We start from the raw sequence: 13,974 nt of genomic DNA on the forward strand, positions 1-13,974 counted from the left end.
GAGGACGCAATGAAAGGACATCAATTCAAATCCTGGATTTTCGAATTGAGAGAGATCAAGAATTCTCACTATTTCTTAGATTCATGGACCCAATTCAATTCAGTGGGATCTTTCATTCACATTTTTTTCCATCAAGAACGTTTTATAAAACTCTTAGACTCCCGATTTGGAGTATCCTACTTTCACGCAATTCACAGGGTTCAACAAGCAATCGATATTTCACGATCAAGGGTGTAGTACTATTTGTAGTAGCGGTCCTTATATATCGTATTAACAATCGAAAGATGGTAAAACATTAGTTTTATATTCTTCAAAAAAGTTTGAATAATAATTAAGAATTAATGTTAATATACCCAACTGAACATAGCTCAGCCGTAATTGACATATATCTCTAACCAAAAAGTTGTGAGTTTGATCCACCCCTCTCGTTAAAAAAAATTAATATTAAATTTTTTTCACTAAGGAATCCGGTCGAAGCCTAATCTTAAGTAGATATATTTATACTATTTCTAAGTTAGATGGTTGGATCCTTTACTTGAGTATAAAATTTGGAGGAACAAATGATATCGTGCTTTTATAATTATTAACCTCAAATAAAATAAAAAGGAAATTTGAGGAAATAGGCGTTCTATATAACCTTTTTAAGTTTTTAATCGTCCTTTTCAAACACAAGTTTTTTAGTCATTTGCTGACATCACCTACCTTGCCAAATGACCTTTCATGTCCCTCCTTACTCTACTACCTTTAGTTTTTAGTTTTCCCTTCCTTATTTGAAAACACTTCATTTCTCTCGCTCTCTCTCATTATTTTGGTTGTTTGTTTTCTCTCTCTCTCCGCTTGCTTCTCTCATCTACAAGCGACTCTCGATGCTTGAACTCCAGCATTTATCCACGACACGTTCATCCCATGTTTTGGGTATTTTCACAGCCGCGTGTTTTGTTGGGATCTTTTCGAGAACAATACTATCTTCATAAGATCTTTGTTTTCAAATGTTTCGTTGGGCTTCTTCTGATATAAGTGGTTTGTTTACTGGATTGTTGATTATTAGACGTGTAGGGAGAAGCTGACGGACAGGGCGAGAAGGCAAGAAGGAGATCGTTAACGCGTTAAAGGAAGATGGATAGCTACTTAAAGGATGATCGAGATGGAGAGCGTACATCAGCGAGAGCGAGATCATACATGAGCGAGATCGAGATCGTACATGAGCTTGATCAAGAGCATACATGAAATTTAATTCTTTCCATGGTTGGTTGGTGTTCTTTAAATGTTGCAGCGAGAATGCAAAACAGATAACGAAAGAGATCGTGAATAAGCGTGAACGAGAATCATCGTGAACGATAAACAGCACCATACGATAAGTGGATAATTGAAGAAGAAATAGTAATATAAGTAAGCGACGATGATGATAAAAAGGGAGAAATTTTAAGTATAACGAAAATAATCGTGAACGAGAATGAGCGTGAACGAGAAGAACACCGTAGGATATTGAGAAATAGTAAGCAATAATGATAAATAAATTAAAAGAGAAATTTTTAATTAATTAAGTAGTTTGTAGCAAACAAAAGGAAGGGGAGATCCACTCATCCCATTACAATAATTTTTTTAGTAGCTTAAACAAAACAACAATCATATGCTACTTACTATATGAGATTTTAAACATTATTATTACGGATCGACGTAGACGGACAAGTAATAGAGCCACCATGTCTTCCAAACGAAGTCGTTCCTCTTTCTCCTCCTTCAATAGTCTTTCTAGTAAGTCTCGTGATGCTTCAACTCGGCTAACCTGTACTTCATGTTGTTCAGTTCATGCTGCGTCCGAAGTAGCTCCTCTCCTTAGTTGATCGTTTTCTTCCCGTGCTTGTTGAACAGTAGCGTTACTTTGACCTTCACCATTGTTCTCGCGAAGGAGGAGAGATAGTTTGAAATAGGACTAGTTGCTCCGTCGAAAGAGGAACTGTCTGACTCGTAGGAGGTTGACATGTTTGCTTCTGAAAGAAATGTTTGATATTCTAAAGAAGCAAACAATTGGAAGTGGATGTCGTTGTTGTGTACTTGGTGGTATCTATATATAGGGGGTTGGTTGGTTCATGATGGTATGTGGATGTGAAGATAAAGAGTCACAATTAATTATATTGGGAGAACGTGTAGGAAGTAATTAGGCATTAGAAAGGTGGAAGAAAGCTTGGGGGATTTGAAATGGTGCATTAATTAACCACACTTAATTGTTTATGGATACAGACATCTAGAAAAAACGAGAAGCAAGAGCGAGAATGATAATTTATCATTGCGATAAATATACAGCGAGAAAAATGATAGGGAAGAGAGCGAGAGCGAGAAAGCGAGACAAATTCCAGATACTGAATCAAATACAAATATATTACTACAGAATTGGGTGTTCTCACATAAACACTGCACTATCTGATTGACTTACACTCTCCCCTCATCTCTGCATGCTGATGTCTGTACCGTCGTAATTGGGTTAGTACATGTCTGTCTATTGTGACTCGATGTACCGCATCGAGAACACTTGTTGACACGACGACACTCACCGATTGAGATGATTCGTTGTATTCTCTACGTCGCTCCTGCTCGTTTAACGAGTCCTGGTGGTTGGACGGGAAGAGGCTGGTAATCATCCGACCTTTTCCATTCCAACACGTGGCCTACCAGTAAGATTGGTTCTGCATAGACAGAAATTAGGGAGTCCACACTGTAGCATGAATCGATCAACGTGTGACAATTTATATTCTTGTGTCTCGCTGCTACTAAATGCGTACGAAGATGGAATGCTCATGTGTTGGATCGGTATGACAACACTAGAGGGGGGGTGAATAGTGTTGAAGATTAATTTACTAAGATTTTTCGAATTTAAGCATAAATCAAATAACCAAGTAAAATTTTTTTTAAAACAAAAATAATTTATGCAATATTTAAAGCAACTCAAAATATCATGAAACAAATATTCAAAATAAGCCCAATATATATTTGCAATAAAAGAAAATATACTTAAAAGATAAATTGCAATAAATAAAAAGTAAGGGATAGAGAAAACGTCACGCAAGAGATTTATAGTGGTTCGGCAAACCCTCGGCCTACTCCACTCCCCGAGCACCTCTCGAGATTTTCCACTAAACACGATCCTTTTACGGGTTCAAGATCGAAAACCCGATCCTTTTGCGGGATCAAGACCAACTAACAAACCGCTCTTTTTACGGGATCTAGAACTAAACTCAATCTTTTTCTTGGGACAAAGATTAAAACCTACACTCCGTTCCTTTTACCGGGCTGAAGAACGAAACTCAAATAAGTGTGGAAATAAGAATTTTTCACATACTAAAACTCTCAAATAGAATAGATTTACAAATTTAAGCTCACAAACATCAATCAATCCTCAAAAAAGGAATCTCTCACAAGAATAAAAATAGAAGTAGAATTGAGAGCTTCGAGAGAACAACAATGGATTATAGAGGATTTAAAAATAAGAAAATTGGTATATATAAAATGGGAGAGAAGAGGGGTTAAATAGGAGAGGAAAGTGAGTAAAATTGATTTGAAACTAAAAGCAATTTGGGTCATTTGATCTTAATGATTGAAGATGAAAGGTGGAGATTGAATTTTAAAAAGTAATAATTACATTATATTATAATATAAATATAATAATAATAATAATATAATATACATATATATATGTAACGGTAACTATGTTTTTTTTTCAAACGGTAACTTTTTACCTTTTTTTTCAATCTTCTTTCTCTTTTTTTTTTTTCTTTTTCTTTTTGTTTCTTTTTTTTTTCAACAATACAGCTCGCCATAATATTTGTCCACGTTATCTTCTCGGGTATTTTCCGTTCGACTTGTTTCGATCATAACTTCTTCATTTAAACTCTGATTTGAGCCATTCAAATTGCGTTGGATTTGTCTTGTTATGCTCTACGCTATAGACACTTTGAAACACAAAAATCATCAATAGATTAAGTTTGTTATCATCAAAACATATGGTATGATTGAAACTCAAGAAAGCCAACATCATGTACTGGAACTCCATGCATGTACATGTACGGGCATTCAAATCAACTGTCTCGTCCAAGCCGACGTCCTCAACATGAAACATGCACCAATCGACTGGTTTAACTGTGTAGCGACGAGACTTCTCAAATTGTAGTGCAAGTCATTGCTCTGCATAGTCTGAATGAGAGGTGTTTCAGCTGGACCAGTGAGTTCTTCTTTTGTGGAACCATCTTTGGAGTCAGTCGTGGATGAACTCGACAATCTTAGTGACTAGTAACTCTCTAGCCTCTCGAAGGAGGGTCATCACTGACTCAGCGCTGTTCGTCGTCATGTTTTCATACCTTCTACCAACTTGGTAGCACCGAGCCCCCGTTCTATCCCAATTTCTTGTAAGCATTCGACAAGTGAACTAGATCCAACTGATAGTATCTGGTTCCAATAGTACGTGAATTGTGACTTTCGATACGCATACGGCGTCCTGATACAATTTATAAAATGCATAATGCTTAAATCGAGCCTTTATGTTGTTCCTAAGGTGGTATGTGCATATAGCATGGAATGCGTCCAGGAATATCTCACTTGTTGCATTTGTGATACTGACATGTCGATCAGACATGAATACAAGATCTGGTGGGGCTCCGATCGTGTCCTTCAAGTTCTTCATAAACCACTTCCACGATGCATCGCTTTCGTTGTCTACAATCGCGAATGCTATTTTCATCCATGGTGACACCTATTAGCAGCACTCCTTTGAACTTCTCATTCAAATGTGTGCCATAAACCATAATTACAACACGCCTTGTGATTGATTGAAATCCTCTAATGCAGGCACCCAAGGCCATGAACATGTATTTGAAGTTAAGCGAACCTTCAGTCTCGATGCAGAAAATAGTACCTGGATTCTCTATTTTAGCGCTTCACGTATGCATGGATTTACATGTACAAGTCCTTTGGTCAGCCCCTATCAATAGCATATGCCAACTCTCATGCTCGACAGGCTTTGTCAAAACTTATGTTCACCCCGAACTCTTACACGGACATCCTCCTTAATATGTTTTATCTTGTAAATACGACCGTTCCAGCAACTCTATACTTAATAAGATTCGCTATGACCCATCTGATTGCCTGTTTGTGGTCGTGGTTCAGGGTGTCAATTGGTGCAGGTGTGTTCATCTACATACTTTGATATACAAAATATTGAAGATTTATCGATGGAGTGGGCTGCAACCCTCCATTTGCATGTCTTGTCGATGCAGCGAACAACGAAATAGTTTAGTGATGGTGGGATAGCTAAACGTGACAAATGTGTTGGAAAATATGATGTGTTCATCAATAGAAAGTGTAGTTAATTTAATGCGGGAATACGCATGAATGGTTGTGAGAGAGTGCTTACAGTGTGATAAAGGAAGAAGCAGTGCAATGAATGTCGTTTTGATACTTCACCAATCGAGTAAGGAGAAGAAGAAGCAGTAATGAGAGGAATGTAGGGGGTGCAACCTCTGGGTTGAGCTTCACGTCCAATTACAATGTGTTTTGATATTGCATTGATCACCATGATTATACTGAAATAAATGGGAGTGTAATGGTGAATGACAAGTTATCATTACAATCTGTCATGCAGTTCAATCAGCCGCACTGTATTAAATGCATTTGACGATGTGTGTGAAAAGCAAAATTGTCAGCGAGAGCGAGATCAAGCAAGATCTAGCGATATCGTGAAACGTGTAAAGAGATGGATTACATGATCTTGATCAGCGTTCTAACAACGATATCGAGATATCGCGCGTCGAGAGGGGACATATCGAGAGCGAGGTATGGTAAGGTCGAGTTAGATTGAGATCGACTTAAAGTGAGATCGACTTAGATCGAGATCGAGTTAGAGTGAGATCGAGAGCCAAAAAAAGGACTGTATACATCATATAGAGCAATACTGATCCGAAAATGAAAAAACGAGATGTCTGCTGAAAGCATACTATTACGAACAAATCACACAACTAAACTACTTAGAAATATTATACGACGCAATGAATAAAAATATGGTATGTTCATTCAAAGTACAATTCATCGTGCCAAAGTTGTGTCGCATACTGCATCCTAATATGCGACACTTCATACTGTACAAGAGTTTCTAAAGTATTACCAGTTACAAGATATTCTATAAATTTACATGTAAAAATACCACAATCTATACCACCTTTCTACCTTGTGTCTCTCGTAGGACAGTATACACGCCACAGAGTCCTCTTCAGTTTGCAATCGTTCCCATACAACAATTCACATGCGTACAAAAACGATGAGATGGTATGACTCAACGGCCGCAAGTCCGTCATCAACTTCGATATGGGAATGTGCCCCGACAATGAGTCGTACACAAAAATCTTGCACTGGTTCATATCCATCGCGACCAGGACCCAGTGATCCTTAATGTGAAGCGGGCTGTACATAACATCGAACTCCAGGCAGTCCTTATATTCTCTCCAAGTTTCGATCGTGTCCTAGACGACCTTACCCTTGATCCGTGCATAGGAACCACCTGCGGCGTCAAGGACTTTCTGCATAACAGCAATGTTACACACGATTAGATTGGTCGAAACATAAATATCGTACCTTTATGAACTACCTATCTTACCATTTGTAGTGGGTCCATGACAGAAAACTTCTGAACGCACGGTGCGGCCGACTATCGAGCTTCCTCATGATGAAATATGTTATGGCAATAGCTTCCTGCAATCACAATTACAACAGCTATTTTTAGTGAAACGCAGTGCAGTAATGGGGTCTAAAGTTATGTGATGTTTTGTATCACTTACAGGGTCTTCAACCTGCTTCTTAGGATTGAGGATGTTAATGAAGTTGTCATTCTTAGGGTCCCGTACCCAATGCATCATCTCGCTAAACTTGGCGTCCAAAAAGTTATGCAATGGGTTGTATTTGGGACGAAATGGCCTAACCTGGCTGGCAGGTACCGGCTCCACATCAGCCTTCTGTTTCTTTCTTCTGCCGATCCGTATCCTCCTGACTGAAGGGTTTTCGTTTCCATCTGTTTATGCTGCGTCTTTCTTGGTTTGCCGACATATGGAATCTACAAAACACAGGAACCATTTTTTTTAACGTACATAATTGGTTAAGTTTAGAAAAATGTGTAGAGGACCATACCTCGGTTTTCGTGGCCAACTGATTCTCAGTCGTTTTTTGTTTGGTTTTCTTCGGCTTGGTGGGCTCGGGTACATCGGATCCACTGACACCAAGTGGGGCTTCTTGTGGTGCTCTAAATCTGATCGTGGTCAGTTTTCTTGCCATGGAAGGTTTTCTTCTCCTTAGTTGGTTGTCGCATAATGGCCAACGGTTCAGGAACCTTCTCTAACTCAAGGTTTGTAGAATCCACGGGATCACTCGGTTGAGGGGTAAGGGTTTTCTCAGTTGGTGTACGGGTGGGAATAGGTTGAGGGGTGGGGGTCGTATATGCTGGTGTAAGGGTTAGGGGTTTTTCAGTTGTTGGTGTAGGGGTGGGAATAGGTTGAGTAGTGGGGGTCGTATCTACTGGTGTAGGGGCCAAGTCAATATGATCGGATTGATGTGGCGTATGGATCGTGTCAGACGGACCAGAAATGGTGCTTGAGGCAAAAGGATGGGCTGTCAACTTGGACGTTGTCTCTGCGGGTGGATCATGTACTGTTGGAAGTGCCATTTGGAAGTCCACCGATCAGTAGCAGGGATTCTCGATGTGATGTCTAGCTCCCCTAAAGTCTTCTTACTACTGGAATTGATGGAATGGGCATCCGGTTTGGGTGTCCCTATTGCAACGTCCAACTCCACCACATCACAATATGTGTAGGGTTGGCTAGTATAAGATCTTTGGGATTGGATGGGTGTAGAGTCCTCTCTACGTCATCGGTCGCCCCTCCATGCATCGACTATCCTACATCAACTACAACATCATCCTCTCCAGTATCAGCACCTCCACGTTGATGGTCATCAACATCCTCATCATGCTCAGGGATAACATCGGATACCAATGGACATGATAGGTGGACTATCCAATGGAGAGACACCAATGTTGACCTCGCATCTATCAATCTACAATAGTAGCAAGAACGTATTAACACTTGGACGGAATGAAGACATATAGTATACTAAGTCATAGAAAAGCTACCTAGCACAATCGTTGACTTTACCTCTGCCATGTCCGTCTTGACCTCTGCCATGTCCGAAGCTAAAAGATCCAGCCTTCGCTCCATAGCCTCAAATCTATTGTTCGATCCACGGGTGTAGTCTCGTTCTGCAGGGTAAGCATCGCATGACGTCAATCGGGGTGCTTGCTGCGTTCTTTACCCCACATTCGAACGAGTAGATGTACTTCGTACTTCGACTGGTGTCTGTAGTCGAGCTCCAGACATGGCCTCTGTATGTAAAATGTCCAAAGACTCCAGAAGCTCCACCTGTACAGTCCGTTCCAACAACTACACATCGTCGATCAGGAGATAATCTTCAGCTACAACATTCTCAGTGATAGGGGAAGAATTTTGTCCATCGTCACTGTCACTGTCAGAAGGCTAGAACCCCCAGGCGCACCTAAGTCGACCACCTCTCTTTCGTCCAATGGACATCTTTGGTAGTCTCTCTCCGGCTCCGTCTCCACGAGTGGATAAAATATGACCAACTGTACGTACATTACAAGAATAGAAGTGTAAACACCAATATACTACACAACAATAAATATATTCTAGATCGCTTACCACCACTGAATTAAGGACCTCTTCCCCCAGATCTTTTGTACCAATGACTCTACTGCTACTGCACGAATACCGAAATATTCGGGGAATCGCGGTCTCACTCAAATGATTGACACCAGGAGTGTTGAGAGATGAGACAACCTCATATATTCGCACCTGAATAGAAAATTCAAGTTCAGTCTCACACCTCAAAAATTTTTAACCAACAAACACAAACTAGTATGCATACGTATTAATTACCTGAAACGTAAAAGGAAATCCCGCTAGGCTATACTTCACTTGATATTTTTTGTTCGTCCTTACTTTATTATTGTATAGCGCAACTTTGCCATTCATCGCACGCTTGAGCCCGTTAACTGTCCTACTCCAAACACCAGAACCTCAGTCCAAGTGGTTGAAGTAATCCAAGTCATCCACTTTGTTGTACAAGTCGATGTCAACTTTGGACTTGCTTTTGCTCTTTCCTATCATCACGAGCTCCGTGTACAACATTAATGTCACTTTAACGACATCGTCATCGTCCTCGAAATCAGTCTACTTGTAAACCTCCACAAATTCGTCGAGTAGTATGGAGGCTTCGTCGTTAAAGTACTTCCTCCGCAACCTATTCTTTTGAATCTTTTTCTGGACCACCTTACCCGGTAGCCGCCAAAATCCCGTTATAAGCAAGAATTGATCCTTTGAGAATGTCAACACGTTGCCACCAATTAAGAATCTCATTACTACAACAAATATTACATACGATCGTCGAAAAATGCTATCATAGACTTTTCATAGCATTTTTTAGACGCGGTAGTAGGCGATGTTATGGAAAGTCCAAGATTTTTCATAGTGTTTTTTTTGATGTTATGCCAAATGCTATAGAAAGTTTGCTTTTCATTGCATAATTTTTATGTTATCAAATGTTTCCATAGCGTTGTAAAAAACGATATAATAAACTTTTCATAAAATGCTATGAAAGACCTTATATATCTTAAATTGAATGCTATGGTAGACATCCTATAGCATTGTACATAGCATCTTATAAATGTTATTATAAAGATTGCATAGCATTTTTCCATATGCCGTGGTAGTCGATGTTATGGAAAGTGACTAGTTTTTTATAGCATTTTTTATAGTTATGTTAAATGCTATTAAAACTTGCATGATTATGCTATCATTAAGCTTTAATAGCAGTCATAAAATGTGATGACAAATTTTTCTTAACTTTGAAAAAATTCTATAGAAAGTTTTCATAGTTTTTTTTTTCAATTTAATTTTTAGTTTACATTATAGCATTTTTAAAGTAGTATCACATATTCTTATAGCATTGTGAAGCACAACCTGAAATACTCTTCATAGTTAAGCATACAGGAATCTAATTTCATAATCATGCCTACAAAATTTGAAATTGTACATATAATATATAATCATCAAATTTCAAGTACACGTCAAATTAAGTAGATATATAATCTCAAAAGAAATTCATATAACTCTTAAAAGATTCTAATACATATATCAAGTATAAGCTTAGAGTCCTACCAAGTAAAAACATATGAAACTAAATAAAGTACATAAATCTAAGTGAGATTTCAAGTTCATTGTTCAACTCTAAATGACATATAACCCACACTTTGTACTTTGTACTGCATTTGGACTTAGAAGGATGTGATGGACAAGTGGTGATGGATCATTAGATGACCATCTTCCTGGGAAACTATTACTCCTCCTAAACTGACCAAATCTAGCACCATGCACTTTACTACGTGAGAAGAAAAAACAAAACCCTGATCATCATCTTCCTCTGAAGAATCTACCCACTTGAACAAATTTCTTACGGCATGTTTCAGTTGTCATTGTCTTTCCTGCAAAACGCATAAATTAAGTATAAAAATGAAAGCAAAACTTAATGGTTTAAGAATTAAATGTATCAAATTAACATATGTGAGGTTCCAAAACTTAATGGTTGTGTCATGGGAGCCAATCACTACTTGTGGATCCTGCGCAAATACTTAAATACTATAATGGTAAGAAATACAGTTCTAATAATCTCAAGCCTATTTTTCATTTCTAGAAAAATTTGTAATCATCCGAACATCGTAACAAACTCATCTGAGCCTGAATGCATAAATGAGGGAGGATCAAGCAATAAGAAGAGCAACTGATGTTATTTACCTGAGCAGAGAAGTGATCTAAGAAAACTACACTACATGAGTAAAAAAATTTATTGATAAGGAATTACTATGCTCAGCATATTCAAAAGAAAGGAGGAGAGTGAGAAAATAATACTTTAGGTAGAGTAAAACTAAGCAAACTGTTTATTGTGCCTAAGGGAGGACATGAATTTGAATCTTACTTTGGATGTCCTATGCCTGTGAATGTGAGTTTCAACTTTCTACTTGCTACATCCAAAATCAGCAAAATCTGATAGATGAAAATTAAAAAGATCCAATCAAAGGGAATTGACTCAACTTTCAAGGTCAAGTACAAATTATGCATCAATACTTCTAATAATTAGTTGAACAAGGTATCCTAAGGGTGGAAGTTATGATGACAGGGGGAATTAAAGTAGAAATTCAGCAGCCAAACTTGGTAATTAAAGCAGAAACTTAGCAGCAACACTTGGTAACTAAAGCAGAAATTCAGCGGCCAAAACTTTGTAATTAAAGCATAAATTAAGCAGCCAAACTTGGTAATTAAAGTAGAAATTAAGCAGCCAAACTTGGTGATTAAAGTAGGTAATGTGTTGTTATATACCACCTCCTATACACCTTGTATACCTTGTATGATAATACAATGCATAAGTTAGATATTCAATCTTCTCAGTTCAAAATAAAATCTAGTAATGAACATGGTTGGTAAATTCATCAATCTTAAGTCATGGAAAACTTGCAAAAGAACCTCATCTTAAGCACTAAGTTTATGCGCAAATTGAGCAAGCTTTGTTGTAAAGGACGAGGAGCCAATAATGTTCATATGTAGCCAAAAACTTTTAAGCAAATAATCAAATGTCATGGCAATCTGTTTCCCTATGTTTTGATAGTCGATAGAATAAAAAGTTATAAAAAATCACATTACTACCTTTGGAAGTGCTTGAATCAAAACTTAAAAGAATTTCTTGACCAATTAACTAAGATCAATATAAAATTGGAACCAAGAGGAGCAGATAACAAGTCATAAGATTTTAGTCCAACAAATTACTTATCAAAATGGAGTCCTTCAAAGGCTAAAAAGAAAATGGGAGGAAATATACATTGTCAATGAGATAAACTGCATATGGAGTCTTTCAAATAAACTACTTAGGGAAAAATCTTCAACTTTTCATACCTGATGCTTTGGTCATTAATATTGGAAACACTTTTTATGTCATATGTGGTACCCATATAATGACTTCCAATATCACCCACCTTCATCTAGACTTTATTCAACATCATAGTAAATTGTAGGAATGACATGGAAAAAAAGAAGAGCAAAATCTCCTCAATCAAATCCAAATTCCTTCGGGTTCAACAACAAACCATATCATTTTCTCCAAAATCTCAACTTACAAAATCCATAAGTAAAAATTGAAATAAATATACAAGAAAGAGCAGAGAAAAAAAAACCTCTTCGATCAGGGTGACAACAAATCATTTAAATGTTTCACATAGAAATTATTCAAAGTTGTATGGAAATAATTTGAAGAAAGGCTATTGAAAAGTTTGTCAAAGTGAATAAATGAAGCTGTCAACAAACAGAAAGGATATCTTGCTCCAATATCTATTTCACGCTCATGCTAATCGTAAACCACTGGAATTTCTCTCGATCTTGATTTTCTTGTTCTCGATTTTTTTTGCTCTCGATTTTTCTACCTCACGATCTTTCTCGATCTCGTTTTTCGCTCTTGCTATTTCAACATCAGCCCCCCTTCAATAACACTGATTTTCAATAAATGATTTTCTCCTCCGTCATTGTTTCATTACTCTACTACCGATTATGTATTTTACCCTTCTCCGGAAGACCTAGATGTGTATAAAATCCACAAAAATCATTAAAGATTCAGACGGCCAACATCGGGGTTGTACAGAACATACAAACAATAGCTAAAAGAGTGGAAATTAAAACGAAAAACTTAAACAATCGAGAGATAACATTCACTAACCAAAATTTGTCGATGAAAATTTCCTCAATTGTAGTCCACTACGAGTGACTATCGCAAACCGAAATCGCTTTGTCTCAGCGGTTGAAGACAAGGTCAGAGTTACCTTAAAGAGTCGCAGTTGGAAGACGAAGGAAAACGAGAAATCTTAAAATCTAATTTCAATTGCAATAAGTGAAGACAAGTTGTTTTGAGCGAGCGAATGCTACAGTGTGAGAGCGAGAAAGATGGAACGGGGGTGGGAAAATTGAAATTTCCGACTATTCGTATTACGCAAGTAAGGAGGGGCATGGAAGGTCATTTAACAAAGTAGGTGATATCAGCAAATGACTAGAAAACTTGTGTTTTGAAAAGGGCGATTGAAAAACTTAAAAGCTATACAAATGCCTATTTCCTCAAATTTCTTTATCAGAACAACATATAGAGTAAAGATTCAATTCAGAACTTTTTTTGTTGGAGATATGTGTCTTAATTGACTATTATCGGAACAAAACAATTTTAAATACCAATTAGTCAAATTTCAAACATATTTAATAAAAAGGGCTAACTAGAATGACGATTATAAAAAATAATACGTTTTTAAAAATGACCAAAAGTATCAAATATTGTGCTAGTGGCTAATTTACTGTTACGATCCAATTCCTAATTTTATTTATGACAGATATGGCCTTGAAACGAAATGGCAAAAAATTATCGTATGATTCTAAATTTTATTTGAGATAGATATACCCTCAAACAAAAAGGAAATACATTAGCTTGATTTTAGGAAAATTTTAAGCAACTTATACCTAAAAAAAAGTAGATAATAGTTTAAGGAGACCAAATATAGAGAATCGATATTTAAAAAATTAATTTGGAGATTATTTTGATTTGATTCTTTGAAATTCTAAATTAAAATAAAAAAGAATACACAGCGTGAAAGATGAACTATGAACTTAATAATGATTTCATTTAAGTTATCTGATAACGTAATTTAGTATTAAAATATTCATGTATTTTGGGGTTTGAAAATGGAGGAGGTAGTTACAATTGGTATATTGGGAGACTAAACGTGGAGGTTTTATAATCATACCATATCATGAAAATCGTTTTTCCTCTAGAAAGTGAACAATC

The sequence above is a fragment of the Momordica charantia genome, unplaced genomic scaffold (genome assembly GCF_013281855.1).
Source record: "Momordica charantia cultivar OHB3-1 unplaced genomic scaffold, Mcharantia_2.0 BLBB01000041.1, whole genome shotgun sequence".
Classification (NCBI taxonomy): domain Eukaryota; kingdom Viridiplantae; phylum Streptophyta; class Magnoliopsida; order Cucurbitales; family Cucurbitaceae; genus Momordica; species Momordica charantia.